Source organism: Anser brachyrhynchus (genome assembly GCF_964034855.1).
Source record: "Anser brachyrhynchus genome assembly, chromosome: 18".
Lineage (NCBI taxonomy): Eukaryota > Metazoa > Chordata > Aves > Anseriformes > Anatidae > Anser > Anser brachyrhynchus.
The window spans coordinates 3,702,518-3,713,949 of NC_137711.1; the positions used below are offsets into that span (position 1 = coordinate 3,702,518).

The following is an 11,432-nucleotide window of genomic DNA, read 5'->3' on the forward strand; positions in this document are numbered from 1 at the left end:
TGTACAGAAGAAAGACAACAGCATCCACCAATAAACTGCGACAAGTGGTTATCCACAGCCTGAACCACCAGCAGAAAAGCAAAACCTTTCTATGATCCCCGTCTACTTTATCCCTTCATTGATATGTTTAAATAAATGTTGTTGTCTCTAGGGACACTTGACTTCAGAGCTGACTTGACAAAAATGTGTTCTGGTATCTGAAAGAGGAAAATTCAAGAGTTCCCACGTGGTCTGCTAAGAAGCAGCATACTATCAATCTTCATGATGATCCATCAACTGTTACAGTCACTGAAAATAACTAAAATAACTCTCCCTTCAAAAGTCCGTTGCTAAAGACTTCCTTTATACTTCATACTTGTATATTTTTAAGCAATCTAAGATCAAGTAACTTTAAGAAGTCAATCTGATAGTCAAATAAACACAAGTTCCATACAAGAAAAACTCTTCGTTATCCCACTTTTCTCATTGATACATAACTAAGCCAATATACAGTAGAAACATACACAAGAAGTTTAATTTATTCTATGGCAGTGTTCTATGTGCTTGACACCATTCCTAAAACTTGATTTTCAGCATCGCAACACAAACATGCAAAGGAACACTGATCTCTGCAGACTATTTTGACTTAAACCATGTTCTCTTTTACAACATTTACATTGATGAGAAATTTATAAAAATCTTCCCAAAGGTGAAGGAACACAAGCATGAAGTAGGTTTTGCATTTCTGTGCATGGGAGAAAAGTCATTTATGAAGTAATTATATTAACATTAAAAGCATTCAGTTGGATCACTTAAACGAGCACATATTTTTAATTATGCAAATGTTAGGTATTGTTATACTGTTTATGAAAGGATCCTTTCTACATATGACTAAAAATTTTAGTAAAATTTGATGCCACGGAATTTTACAGATCTAGGGTTTGCTTCCCAGTAACACAACAGTTAATTGACGTTTTTCTCACAGGCTTTGTTTTCCTCCTAGGGGACTGAAAAGAGAGGATTTCATGAACTCTGCTGTATTTTTGATTTCCTCACTTCCCGGCTGACATAGAACCAAAATTCCTTTGACCAGAAGTCTCCGCAGAGCTTCTGTGTGTTTATTCGAGCAGAAGTATTTATACACACATCCTACCCTAACGGACCTGGCCAGCATAACCAACAGGCGTTTGGACGCTGCGCTACCCAGCCCTTCTTCCCCAGCATGGCACCATGTTAAGAAAAGGAAAACATGATATTTATCAATCGTCCCATGCTGGCTGTTTCACCAAATATTGAAGTAGTTCAAGGAGAAACCAGGTTTTACACCCCCAGCAGTAGCCTACTGTACTGCAGAGGCCACACGACCTCTTTGGTCAATTTGTAGACTTAGAGGGCACTTTAAGGGACATAACCGACCTTAACATGATCCACAGGTTGCTGCTTAAGTGGAGTTCAGAGCAGTCGGGACCAGGCTGTTTGGATAACCGCGCTAAACTGAGTCACACCATCAGTATTTCAGAGTAACTTCAGGGAAACTTCAGGGACACTGAAGTCACAGAGCATGGGACATAACAGGCAGGGAGTCACTGCAGCATAACTTGTTTAAAAAAAATTAATCATAACAAAAAAATGGTATGCAGACAACGTAGCGGAAATGATAAATTCATGCTCTCAGATTTCATTTCGATTCCATAAATATCCATACAGACACAAACACGCACGTTTATTGGGTATTTGCACCGTCTACTTCAGATCCAGTCCGGCTGCTCTGAACTTTTCCTTGGGGGCGCTCGCCTCTTCCCGCTGACTCTCTGAAAACCCATCCTCCTGGCTTGTGTCCCCTGGGCTGTGTCTAATATAGTTACTGAGACTTAAATCGTGTGAATGTGAATTAAAAACATGCCATTTTAAAATCTAGTCCGTTATAGTACCTGACCTACCCATGCTTAAAATTATTTCAGAACATTTAACATTTTAACATCCAAGGAAAGGAGACACTTATTAAGGAAAAATCATTTGGAATTCTACAAGTGTTTCTTGTTTTAAAATTTCAAATGTAAAACTGGAATTTCTATACTCGCTCCAAGAGCAGAAATGATTGCAGATTAGATTTGAAAGCAGAAGTGTTACAAGGTCTGTGCCGTATTCCCAACTCTTCGCAAAACTGAGCTAATTACTTATGCACTTCAGTTTTTCCGCCTGTAAAACTGAGATTAAAATACTAAGCATGTAGCAGAATAAATGTCAGGATTATTCATTTTCTCAAAGCAGCTGGAGAACTGCATGCCAAAAGAGTTGCAATTCAAATTAGAGTAATAATTTATTCTAATAGCAAATTTTAATGCGTCTTCCGAATTTTGTGGAAGCAGCAAACAGGCATACATATTCCCACTATCTGAAGCTACACGTCTCAGACAGGTGGACCTACCTTAGAATTACAGCCACAATGTGTTATCAACAGCGCCATTATCATCAGCAATCGATTCAAAGCATTTCTCAGTTTTGAATCATCTCACAGCAGTCCCACTGCCTAAAGGAAGGCTCCTGATTTAGGCATTTAATAAGATATTTAAGTAACATTAAGCATAGCACCTGCGAATTCCACCTGTCAGCCTCGTGTTGACTAGAGCCATATGGGAGGTGACACAATGCTTCCCCATGAGCTAATCCAGAGATCGAACCCTGGCTTCATACCTTGTGCCTTCCAAAAACTCCTTCAGCAGGAGGAAACTGACTGATCTACATTTCTTTGAAGGCCAAGTCCTGTCCAGCTTAACTTCCACAAAGGATCTGTTGTCCCTATCATTTAGAAGACCTGGTTGATTCCAACAGGTACAACTCAACCCCTGGTGTTTGTTTTATTTTTGCTGAGATTTGAGAGGGATTTTTTCCCCTACTAATGATTTTTGGGGGCAATATTCATAATGACTATTTCTCCTTCTTTCCAATGAGATTTTGAAAACAAATACAGACAGAGTAACTAAACGCTAATCCCCAAGTAAAACTGCACATTTCCCCTCCAAATACGCAGAGGGGGTCGGGGAAGGGCTAAGGGCCGGCTCAGAGGACGAGCTGTGAACAGCATGATCCACACGGCCAGTCAGTGCTAAGCAAACCCTGCGCCTGCTTGGGGCACAGGATGCTTTTCAAGAATTACTCCACAGCCTGATTAGTCCAAGCGCAAACTAAAAATCAGTGTAGGAGAAGAGAAAATCACGAATTAAGATTTTAGTATTTCAGAGCATTTTAACTCGTGACTCTGCACTTTTACCCCACAGTTAACTGATGGAACCAAAGGATCCGTACACGAAGATAATGGTAAGTTAAAGTGAGTGCCAGTTCCTAAAAAAAAATTCAAACAGATGCTTTTTCAATTCACTGTAAAGCATCTAGCCAGATAACTCCTGCTGTACTTCATAAACAAACAGATTAGAGGGCACAATGCTGTTCCTATTAATGTTATTGGCAAAATTCCCAATGTCTGCCAAGACAGAAGGATCAGATCCAAGGTCTCGCATGCCAAGCTGACAAACAGTAGACAAGTCAGTAAATATTTGCATATTTTAACCAGACATTAACATCTCTTGTAAAGATTTATGCTAAAGCGATGATGTTCAACTTGCAGTCCCACCGCACGAGGGGTGGGAGCTCACAGGGAGCCGAATTCCGCTTCCAGCACCGCATCCTGGGACTCGCGCACTGAACGGGCCCCGCGGCCGTGGGGAACACAGAGGGGCAAGAGCCTCTCCACCTGCCTCCCATTGCAACACCAAACCTTCAAAGAGTTCTGCTGGGAGAAACGAGCACCCCGATATTCCCTGCCAAAGGAATCCTGTTGGCACCCCAGTGCAGGAGAGAAGGAGGGCATCCTGCTCCATCGCCTGCTGCAGTCAGGCTGACACAGGCTCCGAGAAAGCGGAGTGGGAATTCAGCTCAGGAAATGCATACGGTGACCACGCTGCTTCCTAGCGTGTCATTTGTCAGCCCTTCCCATAAACTGGATGGAAGTTTTGAACGCATAATACATTCAGGTAATTCGTAAAGAAGAGCCAGCTGTTTTATCACTGTATCCCAGCAACTGCTTTCAAGAAGCAAGAGGTCTGCTAGATTTATTTTGGAGGCTAGTTGCTCTGCCCTTTCCCAATAACTTTTGAACTTCAAGGCCAACGTGGATTTCACAGAAGTCCAAAGGGTCTCAAAGAAGCTGCAAGCTTCAGGAAAAATATGTAACAGGAGACCCAGGCTATTAGGTCCACTGAGAGAAAGGAAAATTTACTATTCGGTTTCTTATTGATATAAAGAGATCAGTTACCCCAACAATTCTTGCCATGCGCTGCCATTTACCCCGACAGAGTGCTGTTCCAAAATATTGTTCGCTAGTAAAAGAAAAGTCCTATTTTTCTTGCTTGTAATTATAAAACCCTAAAACTGCATTCATTAGTTTAGCTGAAGAACCCACCCATTAGTTTCCAGCTTTCACTAAAGCAGAGTTTCCAAATATTTTAGACAAGCAGTAAACTTTGCACAACTTTTTGAAATTTGTTTCAGGTAGAATTGAGATGAAAGCAATTCACATATGAATGCCTCAAAAATGTGCAAATTATTTCCGTAATCCAAAGAAGTAATATTTGAGAAGTCATATAGCTGGTAAGGACACAAGCCTGTGACTGAAGTCTTCTCCTCTCCCGCAAAATTATCAGGAAAAGACTGACTACATGCTTAAATTTACACAGGCACGGAAAGATCTGGGTTCATTGTATAATCTGGATTAACTAAAATACATTAAGTATACTGCACAGCAAAAATGCTGGCTACCTTACCTGTGATTGTGACAACTCTATAGTTAAATAAAGATGGGTCACTGAAGTTGATCTATTGAGACTCAGCAAACATACTGCGTGCGTCAGTCCACATAATAAAGCAGGGAATACTAAACCTATCTACTGCTAAACCACATTATATAGCTGCTCTGGCATCTCTAGTGATCCCTGCTTAAGACATGCCCGTACCTCTATACAACGTTATGTAATTGTTTTTGTAGTATACTGAAATACCACTCAACTGCCTTCAGAAGGGTAAAATAAAGTTATGTATTTACTTTCCTTACGTAAAAATATAGAATAAACTTACTTTGCCTTAAGACAAAAAACATTTTATTCAAGCCTACAAGAAGAAATAAAGCACAGAAGCCACTTACAGACACACACAGAAAAAATGCACTTCCCTAATGTCATGGCATAGACAGCATAAATAATCCCACACTCAGAAATCATTTAACAAAATGAGTAGGGAATGATGGTGCACTACGTCAATAAGAAAGACTTAACGGAACACAGAGAAAGGACGATGCCTCTTTCATGCAGAAAAGAATAATAGAAAAGGTGCTTTTGCCTTTAAAAAAAAAAACATAACTGCAGAGCTGTTATGCACCCATTTCTTGCAGTTACGGCTGAAGCCAGCAATATTAGTTCTACACAGCGCTCAGAAATGTACTGCACACCTTACAGAACAAATACAATGTCTCCACCCTTGAGAGAGGACTATCTAATCAGTTTTCTAAAGAAACTGAATTACTCTGGTTAATGTTGTACAACTCCAGGCAAAATGACCCTACTTTACATGCCAAAAATGATGCTAAATCTGAAATGGAGCATGGAGAACAAGGAAAGCTTCTTTCAAGGTTTTATTATATAGCGTAACAGCAGCAAGAACTCCTGCTACTTTGCCTTTAAAGAACATGGTATGCTTGAGATCAGGTAGGAAAAAAAAAATTAAGATGATTAAGATGTTCGTGATGCCCCCTACTATTAATTACTTAGTTTGTCCTTCCCCTTAAAACACATCCAAAACAAATCCACTAAGACAGGACTGTAAGTTAGGAGGACAAGGGATCTCTGGCCATATAACTGGAGCCTTGAGCATGATCCTCTAAACTTAATGCACAGAACAAACACCTCCACAGTTATTGGAAAAGGAACAAGCGTCTGTGGGTGGTTTACCATTCACGTAACAACAGCACCACAAATATAGCAGCAACTGAGATTAAGAGCAAATGAGTTCTGCATCTGAACCCTCTGTGCTCTTTAAATCACTTTACATACATCACAGATGGTAACAAGTTAGATTTTATAGCATGCCAGTTACCATTTCAGAACAGACATTTCATTAAGTGATTATTAACACCTTATTATCTCTACTAATCTGTTTTCACTTCAGAAGTAGCAGCAAAAAGGACAAACTATACATAGGCGAATGGAAGCAACATCTACACGCGGACAACCTGGCTATCTTTGGCTCAATATCTGAAAATAACTCCTGGCCTCTGCATTTATAACCACCCTATCCGCCACGTGAAGATCCTGAATAGCCTCACCTCCTGCATTTTTTGTTTATTTTTTAAACACCGTTGTCTAAAAGCATTACCTATCTTGACGGAACTAAGCAAAAGACACGGCAAGTCAAAGCACATCATCACCTACCCGGCATGTCTTTACCTTGTCTGAAAGCCATCCCTAACTGACAGAGACAAGAGTCCTATTTACACACAGCCAACCCAGAAAATATCGCATACATTAAAATTACGTTACAAATACTTCAATACTCAAAAGTTGTGTAATAACAAAATTCTCTGCACAAGCTCGCGTCGGCCCTCCCATGTGTCTGCGTTACGCTACAGCCCTGAAAGACACTACTCACACACTACATCTTCCAGTGGCTCCATGAGCAGGCAGAGCAGAGGCTGCTGCTTAATGAACGTGTAGTTAAATACTTCGGCACACGGCCTAAGGCCTGATTTACTCCATGCTACTCAAACCTGGTTCTCAGAACTGCATTTTCATGTTCTCATCAGCTTTTCAATAATGCTCACAAATACTGCGACCAAGTACGAGCGTTAAAACATCTCTACCCTTCTGACATCATTCCCATTTTTACAAGTAATTGAGATATTCAAAAATATTAAAGCCAAAAGTTTCTTTGAATTTCTTACATTCAGATTAAGACAACTAGAAGTGCTCTTTCCCCATTACGTCTGCCACAGACTGTAGAGCCCTTCGTGACCAAACACCTGGTGTCTGCAGCGACTTAGGGGAATCTCTGCAGCATTCAGCATTTCTCTGCATCACAACATGGTGCCATTCGTTATAAAAACAGAAAATGAAATACAGCAGAGATATAGCTTAAATGTGAGCCGTCTCTTTTTTTCCCCTCCCTATTTCCTACTCCATTTATTAAAAACTTCCCAATCTATGCAAACAACAAAACTTTGTTCTACCCAACAGCTGTATTGACATGATAAAGTAATTCATACGTGTCCATGCAAAGGAGCCTCCCCTCCATTTCTCTCTTTCTAACACCAGTGTTTTCCAACCTCAATCTCCTTGTTCAGCCATGCCCGTCTTCACATTTATTCTACATATCCTGCAGATACCTACAATTTGCGCTGTCTAAATCAAGTCACTGCCTCCTCTGGTGCTGCATGAAGACAGAGCGGCAGGAAAGAGGAACTGGCTACGGGGAATACAGATGGGGAGTTCTCTGTGCTCTCATTTGTGTCCAAAATCGTACCGGGGAGCGATCTGGGGGAATGCAAAACCCTAGCCTTCAAATTGTACTGAAATCCCGCTTAGCTCAGGCTGATGTATATTCACTGCAAGGATGATCTTTTAGATTTGCACAAATAACTAATTTAACCAATGCTGAGCAGATTTTCGCAGGGTTGGTAAGCAGTATATCCTTGGCAGAAACGTCATACCACAGCACAACTCATCTTTCTGCAAAGCAGAGCTATAGACATAAGTTTTTTTGTGTTTTTTTGGAGGGGGAAGAGGAGTTGGGATTTTGCTTTTTACTGTGAACCGAAGAATATTTTACTTTTGCCTAAATTTTCGAAAAGACTCAGTTACCTTGGCAGAGCCCTTCACAACGTCCAGAAACTTAGCTAGAGATAGACACCTACCATGGGAAATCACAACGCAAATAACTAGAATTTGGCAAGTAACAACCAACTGAAATGAGTGAGCATGTAATAGTACATCAGGTAACCTGTAATAGGCGGTGCTTCTGCCCCACCTAAAGTTCTTTTGGCTCCTTCATAGAAAATCCTCACGTAAACAATCTTTCATAATAACCGGTTAACAGCAGCAGTTTGTATTCCATATATTATTTTTTTCCATATATGTTCTTACTGCTTTTTCAGGTTATAGTTTCTCACACTTTTCCAAGATGAGGGCATTTTAATTGAAATATTGTCTCGTGGTTACCATTTTATCCCCATAACAACATCACCAATTACTTACTATAAAAAAATGCATTTGAAAAGTAATTTAATCTTTGCTTCTCTTAATGAAATTTACCAGAGAAAAACAAAGGGAAAAAATCAGTACAGCAGAGCCAGCTAACTCTCCATGGAGCGGGACCAACCTACAACTCCCAAACTCAAACACATTTTGCAGGAGAATACAGCATTCATATTCTAAAAGCTGTTTAAAAGATCACAATCCGCAGCTTTTCAAACTACAACCTGCTTGTGGCAGAACCTCTTTCTTCTTAAACGCTTGAACAAAACGAGGCCTTGTTCCTAAGTGTCTGTACATTTCACAATGCAACGTTTAATAATTTTGACCAAAAAAGTGAATGCCATTGATCTGAAGGATTTACACAGTCATGCAGTTACCAATACTCTTCTCCACTGAGTCATAAGACTGCCAAAAGTACTTTTTGAAATATGCCTGCTGTATGAAATATAGCTACATCTGTGCACATATGACTAAACACGTCAATTAATTTTCAAAATGCCAAGTGAGTACAAAACTCTACCACCAATGAATGCAAGGGGGAGTCAAAGAAGATTCCCAAGCATCATTTCAACATGCAACACATACCATATTTATGAATGTACTTCAGAAGCTTAAAGGCAACAATGTATGTCACAGAAGTTTTTCCGGGATGCTCACTGAACTTGCCACTCACTCAGCACAGTCTTACACACTTCATTTGCCAAAGCTCACAAATTCAGTCTTAGAGACGGAAGCAGAATTAGAATTAGCAGTTCCTAACTTGGTCCTGTGTTCAAGTTTCAACTTTCACTAATAAACCTATATTTGGATTTCAGCAATAAAAGTATTTTTAAAATTAGGAAATGATTTACTGCAGTAAATCCTTCCCTTTCTGGAAAACCCCATACAAGCTTTCTGGTTTTTCCCCGGCAGAGAAATAGCTCCAAAGCTCAGTGGCTCAATCCAAGTCTTCTGTGCTTAATAACGATTTTGTAGTGATGCCGAAAGAGTCTTTTCTCAAGTGTCAAACTTAAATTTTCAAACAAGGACTTTCTCCAGTCTCAACACGTCCCAGTACTGCAAAGCACCACATCCGTGCCTAAGAAATCTACCTGAAAATCACAGCTTAGTTTGTTGGTGTGAATGCAGCTGCTACAGGTTTATATTGTACGGTTGGATGAATTAAAAAAAAAAAATTACAACACTAAGTTCATTTTCTGTTTGAGAAGCAAAACTCTTTCAATCCATTCAAGAGGCAAAAGAATGCAAAAATCTTCACGCTGAATATCAGTTAACAATGCACGGTGCACAAACTGAACACAGAAATATGCCAGAAGGTTGTGACACAGAACATGGAAGTTTCCTTTCAGTACACTTAAGTGCTCCTCGCGGCATTACAATGAACTCACATTATTGCAGGACTGAATAATCCTGGGACTGAGCTTTCTGATACACGTTTATACAATGCTTCACACAAAAGGGTCGCACCATACCAGATTTAATAGCACAAGGATGCCACCCACAGATACTCCAAACGTCTTTCCCCAAGCCGTACCCATTGTGTAACTGTGTGTGACACTTCTGTTGTGCTGTTTGGGGAGTACAGAGCAGTTACTAACCTTCACCGTTAAAAATCACTATCTTCATTGTAAATAACCTTTGAAATCCATGTCTACACGACCGTGCTTCAAATAATAAGGCATAATATAGCTAAGCCTGGTTTGGGAAATGGTCTTCTAACTCCATATTTTAATGACATTACCCTCCTGCATCCAGATAATGCTTTTATAACTTCCCTGTTTCCTCTCCTAAAATGCAGGAACATGATACTACAAAGACATTCAATTTTAGAACTCTCCTGAGAATAGGACATGGATTCCCAACTTCTCCTTGCACAGCAAACCCCGTAACTGGTATCCAAACCGACACAAGCTCCCCAATGGTGTTCAACCTACTCACTCCTTCTGAAGTGAGCATTAGAGATTCAGCCACGTATTTTAAACTCCACTCGAAGAACAGACAGCAGCAGCAGTGAGTAACGATCCTACTGTGGTTAATAGAATAATTCTGACAAAGCTTTGGGAAGGGGAAAAAAACAAAAACACAAAACAGTGTCTAGCCTAGCCAAACAAATATACACAAAAATAGAGCCATACAGTAATATCAGTCAGTTCAAACATCAAAACAAGTGCCCTGCACCATTCCCAATGTGTGAGTGTCTTAAGTATGGCCAAAGTACAGTTACCTCAAAACCATTAGCCCCAACAACTATAATCAGAACTGTAATTTGTATGATACACCCACAGCACCCAGCTATAACACTGCACTAGTGCAGATGCAGAAGTACGGTACAAAAACCTTTCCCTCCACAACCTCCCTGCAGAGAGGATGAGAAAAGCCCAGCAAATTCTGGCTCCAAGATGGGATGCTTGGGACCAGAAGTACACTGCCCGTTTCCCCCACACACACACATTATCCCAGGACATAATGAAATTATCATTTAAAAAAATATATAGATTATCTTAAGCGAGAAGATATATATAAGGAAGAAGCATTATTTTATATGCTGCCAAAACCACCATGCTTTTCATTTGTGGCATTCTCCATTTATTATGTCCACAAAGATTTGCTACTTTCTTATTTTGCTGAACTACTAAATATTTTCCAGCAAATTAAACACTTGTGCCGCATTGCTAACAACAGATTCTCAAAAACAACTCTTGTTTTTACTTATTTCCCTTTTGCTGTGGGGTCTGATGGGCTCTGAAAAATCTTTCTAAGCACATTTAGGCAGTGTAATTTTTAGTGTTTTGATGAATACAGTATTTTTGCAATATATAATTATGGGAAAAAAAGTGCAATTCACAGACTGAAGGGCTGTTTCTAAATAACACTTACCCTAACAGGCCCAGCCTAGGCCAACCCAAGCACTGCTCACATTTCTGCCCTTTACTTCCTGCCCCTCCAACACTTAGAATTCTTTATGTAACATCGTTCTACAATTCCTTTGCTTCCAGCGTTTAGTCATCAGCACTCTGCGAATCGTTAGCCTTCCTACTGCTTACAAGCAGAACAGATGATGAAATGTATTTCCCCAGACCACATATAACCCAAAGACTAAAACCCATCCACTTCAGCCATGCCATTCTTAGCACAAGTGGTACTTCCTGAGACTAA

The 11,432-nt window shown here is 40.0% G+C and overlaps 1 protein-coding gene across 4 annotated transcripts in view; it reads right to left on the reverse strand.

The window, feature by feature from the left end:
• The window catches only part of HELZ (helicase with zinc finger), an 83,234-nt gene that overhangs the window by 67,253 nt on the left and 4,549 nt on the right, over positions 1 to 11,432 (reverse strand). The gene's annotated exons all lie outside the window — the stretch shown is intronic.